A 9,132-nucleotide genomic window follows, 5' to 3' on the forward strand; every position below is an offset into this window, starting at 1 on the left:
ACTGTCTGTGGTTGTGTATCGATATTATTTTGGTCTGAATGAAGAATCATCAACTTTCATCACTTGAATGCGTTGAATCCGATCAACTGCTGAAAGAAAATTGCAGTTTGTTTTCTTGCCATTAAGAATTTGAAAGAAGCTTTATTCCTCTCTTAGCTCATTCTTGGAGTTGTTTTATCAGTAGACTGCGGCTGACAGTTACGTCTTAGTGCTGTTCAGTCACTGAATACTCTGGACCCCTTGCTTCTCTTCTTCCCTTTGGTGCAGTAGTTGCTTATTAGCACCTCTTTGGGGTCAGAGAGAGGAAGTAAAACTCACTATCGTGAACCAGCATGTTGACAGCCTGTTATGTACACAACCCCATGTCAGGATTTGGGGTGATTAGCAGAGAAGGAAGAGCCTTCCTGCTCATTTGCTGTGTTCAAAGTCACCATTAAAATGAGGGGTGGCGGGAAACTGCCTTCAGCAAGTGGCGTGACTGTTTGGTGGGGAACATTTATTTTATTTATTTATTTTTGGCTGCATTGGGTCTTCGTTGCTGTGCACTGGCTTTCTCTAGTTGTAGCGAGCGGGGGCTACTCTTCGTTGCGGTGCGCGGGCTTCTCATTGTGGTGGCTTCTCTTGTTGCGGAGCACGGGGCTCTAGGCATGCGGGCTTCAGCAGTTGTGGCACGTGGGCTCAGTAGTTGTGGCTCGCGGGCTCTAGAGTGCAGGCTCAGTAGTTTTGGCACACGGGCTCAGTAGTTGTGGCTTGTGGGCTCTAGAGTTCAGGCTCAGTAGTTGTGGCGCCCGGGCTTAGTTGCTCCGTGGCATGTGGGATCACCCGCCCCCCCCCCCCCGGTGAGTCTAATGTGGATCTAGTTGAGATCTAGAATTCAAAATGTAGTCCATGGAGCAGGCGTCACCGGAAACGTGGTGCGGAATCTCACCCCACCCAGCCTTCTGCCCCCGGCCCTGCACCTTGACACGACTCCTCCGACGATCATTCTGCACAGAGTTCCAGAAGTGCTGCTCTAAGTCAGCCCAGCACCAACACTGCCGCTCTCAGAGGGCTGTGGCCCCTCCCTGCAGCACTAAAGAATTGCCTGGCCTGCCCCAGGCGAAGCTTGCAGGGCTGGCTCTGTCTGGGGGAGCGCTCTGATTCAGAATGCTTGCGTTCCCTGGGTCTGTGGGGACCCGCAGTGACTCCTAGGGCCTGTGAGTTTCTGGGCCTTTGTCTCATCACTGTGGGATAGCCTGTCAGAGTTAGAAGTGGAATGAATCAAGGCGAGCAAGGGGCCCTTCCCTTCCGGCCGGGCTGACACATTCCTCGCTCCTGCAGTGAAGTGGCAGATACACATAAACCACTGTGGTGGTTAGTGCTCCAACTGAAATATATATAAATCACCCCAAACTTTCTCTTACTCTAAATGTAGTACACTTTAAATACTGTAAATACAGCTTGGCAAGGAATATTAAAGTTTCCAAAATCATAAAATGTTTTCAAATATACCCTTCTACAAAGGTGCCACAGGTGACTAGAAAATAAATTCAGCTGGTTTCCTTTTTTGCTACCTGGCATAAGTCATTACTTGTAAGTTCAGAGTGGGTCTGTCTTGCTGCTCAGTGACCAGCAGAGAAACATAGACGATAAGCAGTCCAGCATTACCTGATGAAAGCTGAAGAAATTGTGAACTACTCTGTAAGGCGACATCCGTAGTAGTTAAGAAAAACACCTCTAGCTTCCTAGGCATATGTGCAGTGAACTCAGAATTGTTGCTAATTTAAGCCTTGCAATTCACAAACGATACTGTTCCCCTTATGTCCCCAGTGGAATTCATAGTCGGTTAGCCAACCTGACTCCTTGCTTTCATGTCTCTGTAACCTAGAGTGATGTTATTCATTCAGCCAACATTATTACTTAGCATTTTTTGGGATCACATTGATCCAGGCGCTGAGAACAGATGAATGTGAAAAGCCTCTGGCCAGTGCTCCACTTCCACAAATAGCTTAGCACGTGATGTTAAATACTGTGATGGGGGAAGTACCACGGGCCACTGAGTGCCAGAAGGAGACTCCACAGCTACTTGGGGATATTGGTGGAGCCATCTGAGCTGGCTTTGGAGGCTGAATAAGTCCTTCAAGAGGCCAAGAGTGAGAAGGCAGATGTAACGGCTTAAACAAAGTCTCCAAAAACTTTTTCGTGCAGTGCCGTGTGCTTTCATAAAACACTTTCCTTTCTATAATTTAAATGGGTTAAACGATTTGCCTAAGACCATGGCTAAATAACAGCAGAGCTGGAGTTCTCAGACGCAGTTTGTGCTTTGCGTTTAAGGCGCGAGCAGGTGCTGGGATAATGTGAAATCTAAGGAGACTGTCTGGTACAGCCCCTTCACCTTCATCACAGTGCTGTATTATTTAATGATTTGTTGTGTAGTGCTTTCTACTGGATCTTGGTCTGACGTCTACACGCACAGGCCTGATTTCTTTCAGAGCCTGTGATAATAAACGTATGCCAAGTGTATGTGTGACCCAAAGACCCTACAGCAACCAACATCACTTCACTGGAGGCGAGTTGTCAGTGGAGTCTCATCTCTCTGCCCAAGGAAGACTTAGCGATGGTCAAAGCCCAAGCATGTCCAGTCCTCTTGTCTTCATGGATTGTACTTTCAGTTCAGAGAGATGTATCTGAGCCCATTCTGTACGGAGGTGGTAGAACTTCGGTTGGAAGGTAACATCTGGAGGTTACACCTGAAGAACAGCTGACACCTGCTGGGTCAGTGTCATGGGTGAAAAGGCTATGGGAGCGTGTGGGCCTCCAGACCACCTAGTGTGGGCTTTGGAGAGGGTGTCAACAGCCTGCCTGATGCCTTTGTTCTAATCAACTGTGATAAGGATGCGTGATTTTCCACCTCACTCCTCTGGCCACCAGTTAACTGAGGACAGGTCCCTAGAGACCCAGCTTCCAACCTGGTTCTCCTGACTTTCTGAAGAACTCGCACAAGCAAGCTTAGCATCTACAGAATGTTGAGCACAACCCTTGTTAACTACACGAACAAAGCAAGATTAGCAAAATAAAAGCATGAAATGATTAGTAGGTTAGGAAGAGTTACAGCCCCAGAGAGGCAGGTCCCTGTGAGAGGGGAGGACAAGAGGATGAGAGAATTATGCACTGTCAACCTCAAGCAGAAGCTCAAAGACCCCCTCTCTCTGCTCTCCGTTGCATCTCCAAGACAGAAGCACTAATGAAAGTCAGTGACCAGTGGGGCCCCAGGAACACAGAAACCATTGTTACTGGGAAGGCCGATTTTGGTGGGAGGAGTACTTGCGTTAGAAATAGACGTGGTTAAAGCCACAGTCACCATACGACCTGGGAGCACTTCCCAAGTCTCTCACAAGGGCACGGGGTATCGGAGAAGAGAAGTTAGGACCTTGTTCTGGGACTTAGGGAAGAGAGCAGCTTACCTTTCATTCTCTCTCTCCTGCCCTCAGGGTGATGAGATGCCAGGGTGGGCTCAGGGAGAAAGGGTGAAAGAGGAAACCACTTAAGATGACCTCTAGGACATCATTTGTGTTAGAGACAAGAAAGCTCTGAAATTCCTAAGTCCAGCACAGTGATGGGAAAGCCATGGGGACTTGAGGTTGAGGGGCAGGCTGGTAATAGCGCCTCTTCATCTGGTGTGTCCCTGTGCATGGACGCCTCAGGAATCTAGATGGAGGTGAGTTTGGAGAACGAGGAGGGTGCTTGCTAACCAGACTCCACCTGCAGTTACTGTGTGTCCCCAGCCAGGCCATCGCCAGGAGTACTCCCCACTGGGCGCTGGTCCTCTCTGGCCGATGCCCATGTGCCTTCCTGCCAGAAATACTAGGGAAGATAAGTTCAACTCATTTCCCTTGGGGTCATACACCATGTGACTTTTCTCAACAAGCTATGAAGACACACCCTAAATGACCATCTCATTGATCAGTAATTTACACCAGCTCTAGCACCCTGCCCGAAGCACTTCCAGTGTGCTTGGACCTCGAATTGGAAGGAGCCCAGTATAAGACGTGGAGGTTGAACTTCTGTCCCCCAGCTGTGGAAGGAAGGGTGGAAACACGCCCCCTAGGGCAGAAGACACACTCTTGTACAGACATATGCCTGGTCACACATTTATGTATTTTAAATGGACTGGTACGATTTATATACCACCTGTGTTTAAAAACACTATTTAAGGCTGCTTTATAAAAATCCACACAACACAATAAAATGCATTTTTTTAAAAAAAAGTGGGTTTAAAAATCAGCACAAAGGGAATACAAAGGCAGGAAAGGTAAGATGAAGCCAAGTGTAAAATCAGCACAGGAAGCACCTGCTGTGAGAAAGACAAGTAGTTCTATTTGCCTGCAGAACACAAATGAAGGAGTTTCTGACCTTGAATTGAAATGAAGGCCATAGATGGATGGAGAATGCTCAGCTCTAGAGCAGGTGTTTGCCTGGGTGTTTCCCTGCCAAATGAGTCCAAGCAAGGTGATTTCTGGAAAATACGGGAAGGAGTTAGAATGGCATTCTTTACGTGTCGTGAGGGAATCGTCATAGCTGCACGGAGTCCACTCCCAGCCAATGCGGGGAGCCCCTTGTGGTGCCCTGAAATCTGTGTCCCTGGGACTCTGATGAAGCCACAGATAGAAGGTTAAGTTTCACAGGCGAGTCCTGCTCAAATTTGGGAGGCTGTGTGTGTGTGTTGGGTGTGGAGCTGCTATTTGCCAGATGATTTTGTGATAGGCTGAAAAATGACCCCCCAAAGATATCTGGGCCAAAGATACAGTCTCTGGAACTTGTAAATGTTACCTTATTTGGAGAAAAATGCCATTGTGGATGTAGTTAAGGATCTTGAGATGACCAGATCATCCTGAATTACCCGGGTGGGTCCTAAATGCTATCACAAATGTCCTTGTAAGAGGGAGGCAGAGGGAGGTTTGACTCACAGAAGAGGAGGTGATGTGAAGACGGAGGGGAGATGGATGTGCCCAGGATCCAGGAACTGGCAGCAGCCACCAAAACCCGCAAGAGGGAGGGAATGGATTCTCCCTTAGAGCCTCTGGAGGGCGGGCAATCCTGTCCACACCTCGATTGTGGCCCAGTGAAACTGACTCTGGACTTCCTTCCTCCAGAATTGCGAGAGAATACATTTGTTGTCTTAAGCCGCAAGCTTGTGGTAATGGGCACAGCAGCCACAGGAAACTGGCACAGATTTCTGGGCACCCTTGTGTTCCTCCCGCTGAGCTGTTTATCTCTGTTGTGACAGGACAGCATCATTTAGTCTGCCAGCCAAATACACTGTGCCCCCTCCCCCGCCTTTCAAAATACCCAGGATACATTTCCCAGTGGGCCCTTAGAGGCAACTTCTAGGGTTATCATGAGGGTTAAGTGAGTTAACGATTATAAAGTCCCTAAAATAGTGCCTGGTGCAAAGTAAATAGTATATATAAACTCCTGTTAAATAGGAATGAATAACTATAATCCTGTTTGGGTACTGAGGATCTGGCTTTTGCAGCGTATTTCCTCTACTGGCTTAGCCAGAGAACACTTTAATTTAGTCTTGGGTTACTAACTCTCCCTTCAGAATGAATCGCCAGCTTTGTAAATAAGGTTATATCAGAAAGGTACAACACAACTCTTAAGAATCGCAGCAATTCTGAGGAAAGAATACAATAAAACGCTCATTTTCTTCTACAGCTTCTTCCTTGGAGACAAAGGACTAATATTTAATCTGGTTCTAGTCACTTGAGTTCCCTATTTATTTAAAACTCTGTTGTTCTCTATTCCTAACTGTATTGGAAGAACATTATCCTTTTTCTTAACATGGTAAGAATGACTGCAGTACCCCGCATTAGACTAGGGGTGGAGACTAATATAGATCCAGGGATCCACCCTTAGGCTAGGTAGTAGTGACCAAGATAGACCCAGGGATCCACCATTAGACTAGGTAGTAGTGACCAAGATAGACCCAGAGATCTCCCATTAAACTAGGTAGTGGAGACCAAGATAGACCCAGGGATCTACCATTAGGCTAGGGGTGGAGACTAATATAGACCCAGGGATCCCCTGTTAGACTAGGAGTGGAGACTAGGTTTTAGTCCCAGTTCTATCACTATATGCTTATGTGACCATGAGCATATCCCTGAACCATTCTAAGCTTCAGTTTCTTCATATAAGACTGATTTTAAAAATACCTTCAGCTTTTCTGACTCATGTTTGCCTTGTTTTGTTGTAAAAACCTAAAAATACGCTTTCTTTGGCGCTCAGGTACACCATGATGTTTTCTTCCCGATTTAGTTCAAAGGCTTCAAACACTGTGATGGAAAATCGTCCCACAGAAGACCACTTGTCTGTTTTCTCTGTGCCTTATTCATCTATATTGTGCTCTCATAAATTGAGTATTTTTTCTCCTGGTTCTTGGCTGTGTTGAAAACTCAAGAGTCAGCAGTGGGCTGTCTGTGTAGCCACTGTGACGGTAACTGATCCGTGATTTTAAGGTAGCTTTTCTAGGATGGCTTGGGTGCATATGCTTTTTCAATAAAAGTGTGGATATCTAAAAGTAACTTTTATACCTTCAAGAGAATTTTCATATAAATGCCTTCTTTGTTGTTGTCGGACCATGTTTCAATGACTGGGGGAGAGGGACGGCTTGGAAAACATAGCCATCATTCTAAGGCACCAAGCACCACCACTACCTCATCTTCCCAGCATAATTGAAAATTCTGCCATCTCAGGAATCACGGGGCAAAATTTAACAACTGTAAAACCTAGGTGGCGGATAGGTGTGTTTTCACTGTACAATTCTTTCAACGTTTTTGTATCTTTGAAATTTTTCATAAAACATGTTGAAAAAGTAGGGCCACTGATAGCACAGAGATAAGATGAACTCCTGTGCTGGGCACTGGGGCACGGCCCGGGCGGCGGGAGAACCGGCCACCTCACAGTGACCTGGAAGGCCGTCTCTATCCCTTGTTCCTGGAGTCTAGCCCTTTCTTTTCTCACTCCAGCGAGTGATGTGATAAATAGGCTGAGTGGAGTCCAAGGTCAGAGCTGATCAGATGGGTTTCCCTTGCAGTCCTTACCACACATTCTGCAGCGCTTAGCTACCTCCCGCTCACGGATGCCTCACCGACACCCAGGAAAGGGATTTCTAACACTTGCTTCATTTTGAAAGATTAACAAATACCTTTATGGTGATCAAGACAGCCTGGGAATGTATTGAGTATGAATTTATAAATGGGTGATGTGTGTCTCTTTATCTGAGTCAAAGATTTGAAAAGATATGATCAGTGTAGGGTTTTTTTTTGTCATTTTTTCCCCCTAATATTTGTTTTCGAATTGTTTTTTTCTTTTGGTTGTGTGCCTTTGAAACATGTTTTCTCCCCACTCCTTAACATTTACAGGCTCCAACTGGTGGCTAACGGTCCTCTCCAGCCTACGGCTATTCTGTGATGTTATCCCAGTTGGTTTTGTCCTGTTTTTTTTTACTTTGGAGTCTTCTTTTTAACTCTCTGTGTTGGTTTCATCATCCTTGGGATAAATGACAACTCACGAGGCCCTTCATGATCCGACCTTTACGTGTCTTCCTAGTGTCCTTTGTAAAACTCCCACTGTCCACATTCCACCCAGTTGGACTGTTCGCTTTCAGCCCCTGCCTGTGCACGTTATTAGCACTCTGCTCTCTAGGAATGTATGTGCACTGGTATCCTGTCTACCAGGGGTATTGGAAAGTTCGTGTCCTTTCCCCCTCCCCTTGGAAGACCTTCTCGACTTCTGAGACTGGAACAGGTGTTCCCACTCTGCCTTTCCCGAGTACCCTATACTCACCCCTTTATAACACTTACGACACTGTACTGCAATTACCTACTCCTGTTTCTAAATCCATCACTACTCAGTTAATGTCAAGAGGGCCGTGTCTTTTTTACCACTGTATCCGTAGTGTCTGACCCAAATAGAATAGGTGCTCAGTAAATATCTGTTGAATGAATAAATAATGAATGAAAGAACAAATGAATGAAGCAGGGAGAGAGAAAAGGAGAGGTGATATTTAATAACAGCTCCGTTGAGATATAATTCTCTCCTGTTAAGTGGACAATTCAGTTGTTTTTAGTTATTTATTTTTGGATCTGCTGATTTTAAAGAGGAACTTAGTTACAGGAGAAGATACTGAATTAAATATTCACAAAAGCTCAGTTTATTGTGACCGCATTGAGAGAAAAGCGTTTCTCTTGTTGTAAGAACACAAAATATTATTTTAACCATTAACATTTAAATTAAAAAGATATAAATATGTCAAAGGAACGAACAAAGATCTTTTCTTATGTGTGACTCATGAATTCATGTTCCTTCAATTCAGATGCTTACCTGAACCATCTACAATGTACACATCTTCACTTGTTGCCTGCATTAATTCCCTGTGTTTGTGTGAGTGTCTCTGTGTGTGTCCCTATGTGGTTTAGTTGTTTCCTACATGTAGGGGTGGGGTGGTAGGGTTAGGAGTCCCCAACACCATAACCGTTGCTTTCTTTTTCAGGAAGTGTATCCAAATCTTTGCTTCATTTTACACAACAATAACGAGAAGCTTGGTTTGTATTTTACACCTTCTATTTTACGGATGCAGCTGGTCATGCCCCAGAGGGTAAAAGAAAGGAAACTGTGGATGATAAATGAAGTATTCAGAGTGGCACATTCTGCTGAAAATCAAATCAACAGATACTTATTAGGGCAGGCCCTGTACTATGGGAGACACAGTTAACACAGGCATGGCCTCTCCTGGCACCCAACCAGACTGGGGGAGACAAGCATAAAACATGAGACAACGTAAGGGACGTTAAAGACAGGTGACCTCCTAACCAGAAGCTGTCATGGGTAGCCTGACAAGTGAAGCGCTAACAGAAGGAGGGGACAGGCGCTCAGCACGGGAAGGGTCTCAGGAGCGCCGGCAGTGTGACTGTGCTGAGCTGGGCACCAGGAGGTCTACGGAGGGAGTGAGCACGGCAGACTGGAGTGTGGGGAAGGGCTTCGTTCCATGGAGAAGCAAAGGTGACTGGATCTGGTTAGGCGGAGAAGAGGCCCCTCCGGGTCCTGGGGAGGGCGTGACATCTTTGGGGAGGAGGATAGTGCAGTAGAGAA

Source organism: Hyperoodon ampullatus, assembly GCF_949752795.1.
Source record: "Hyperoodon ampullatus genome assembly, chromosome: 1".
NCBI lineage: Eukaryota > Metazoa > Chordata > Mammalia > Artiodactyla > Ziphiidae > Hyperoodon > Hyperoodon ampullatus.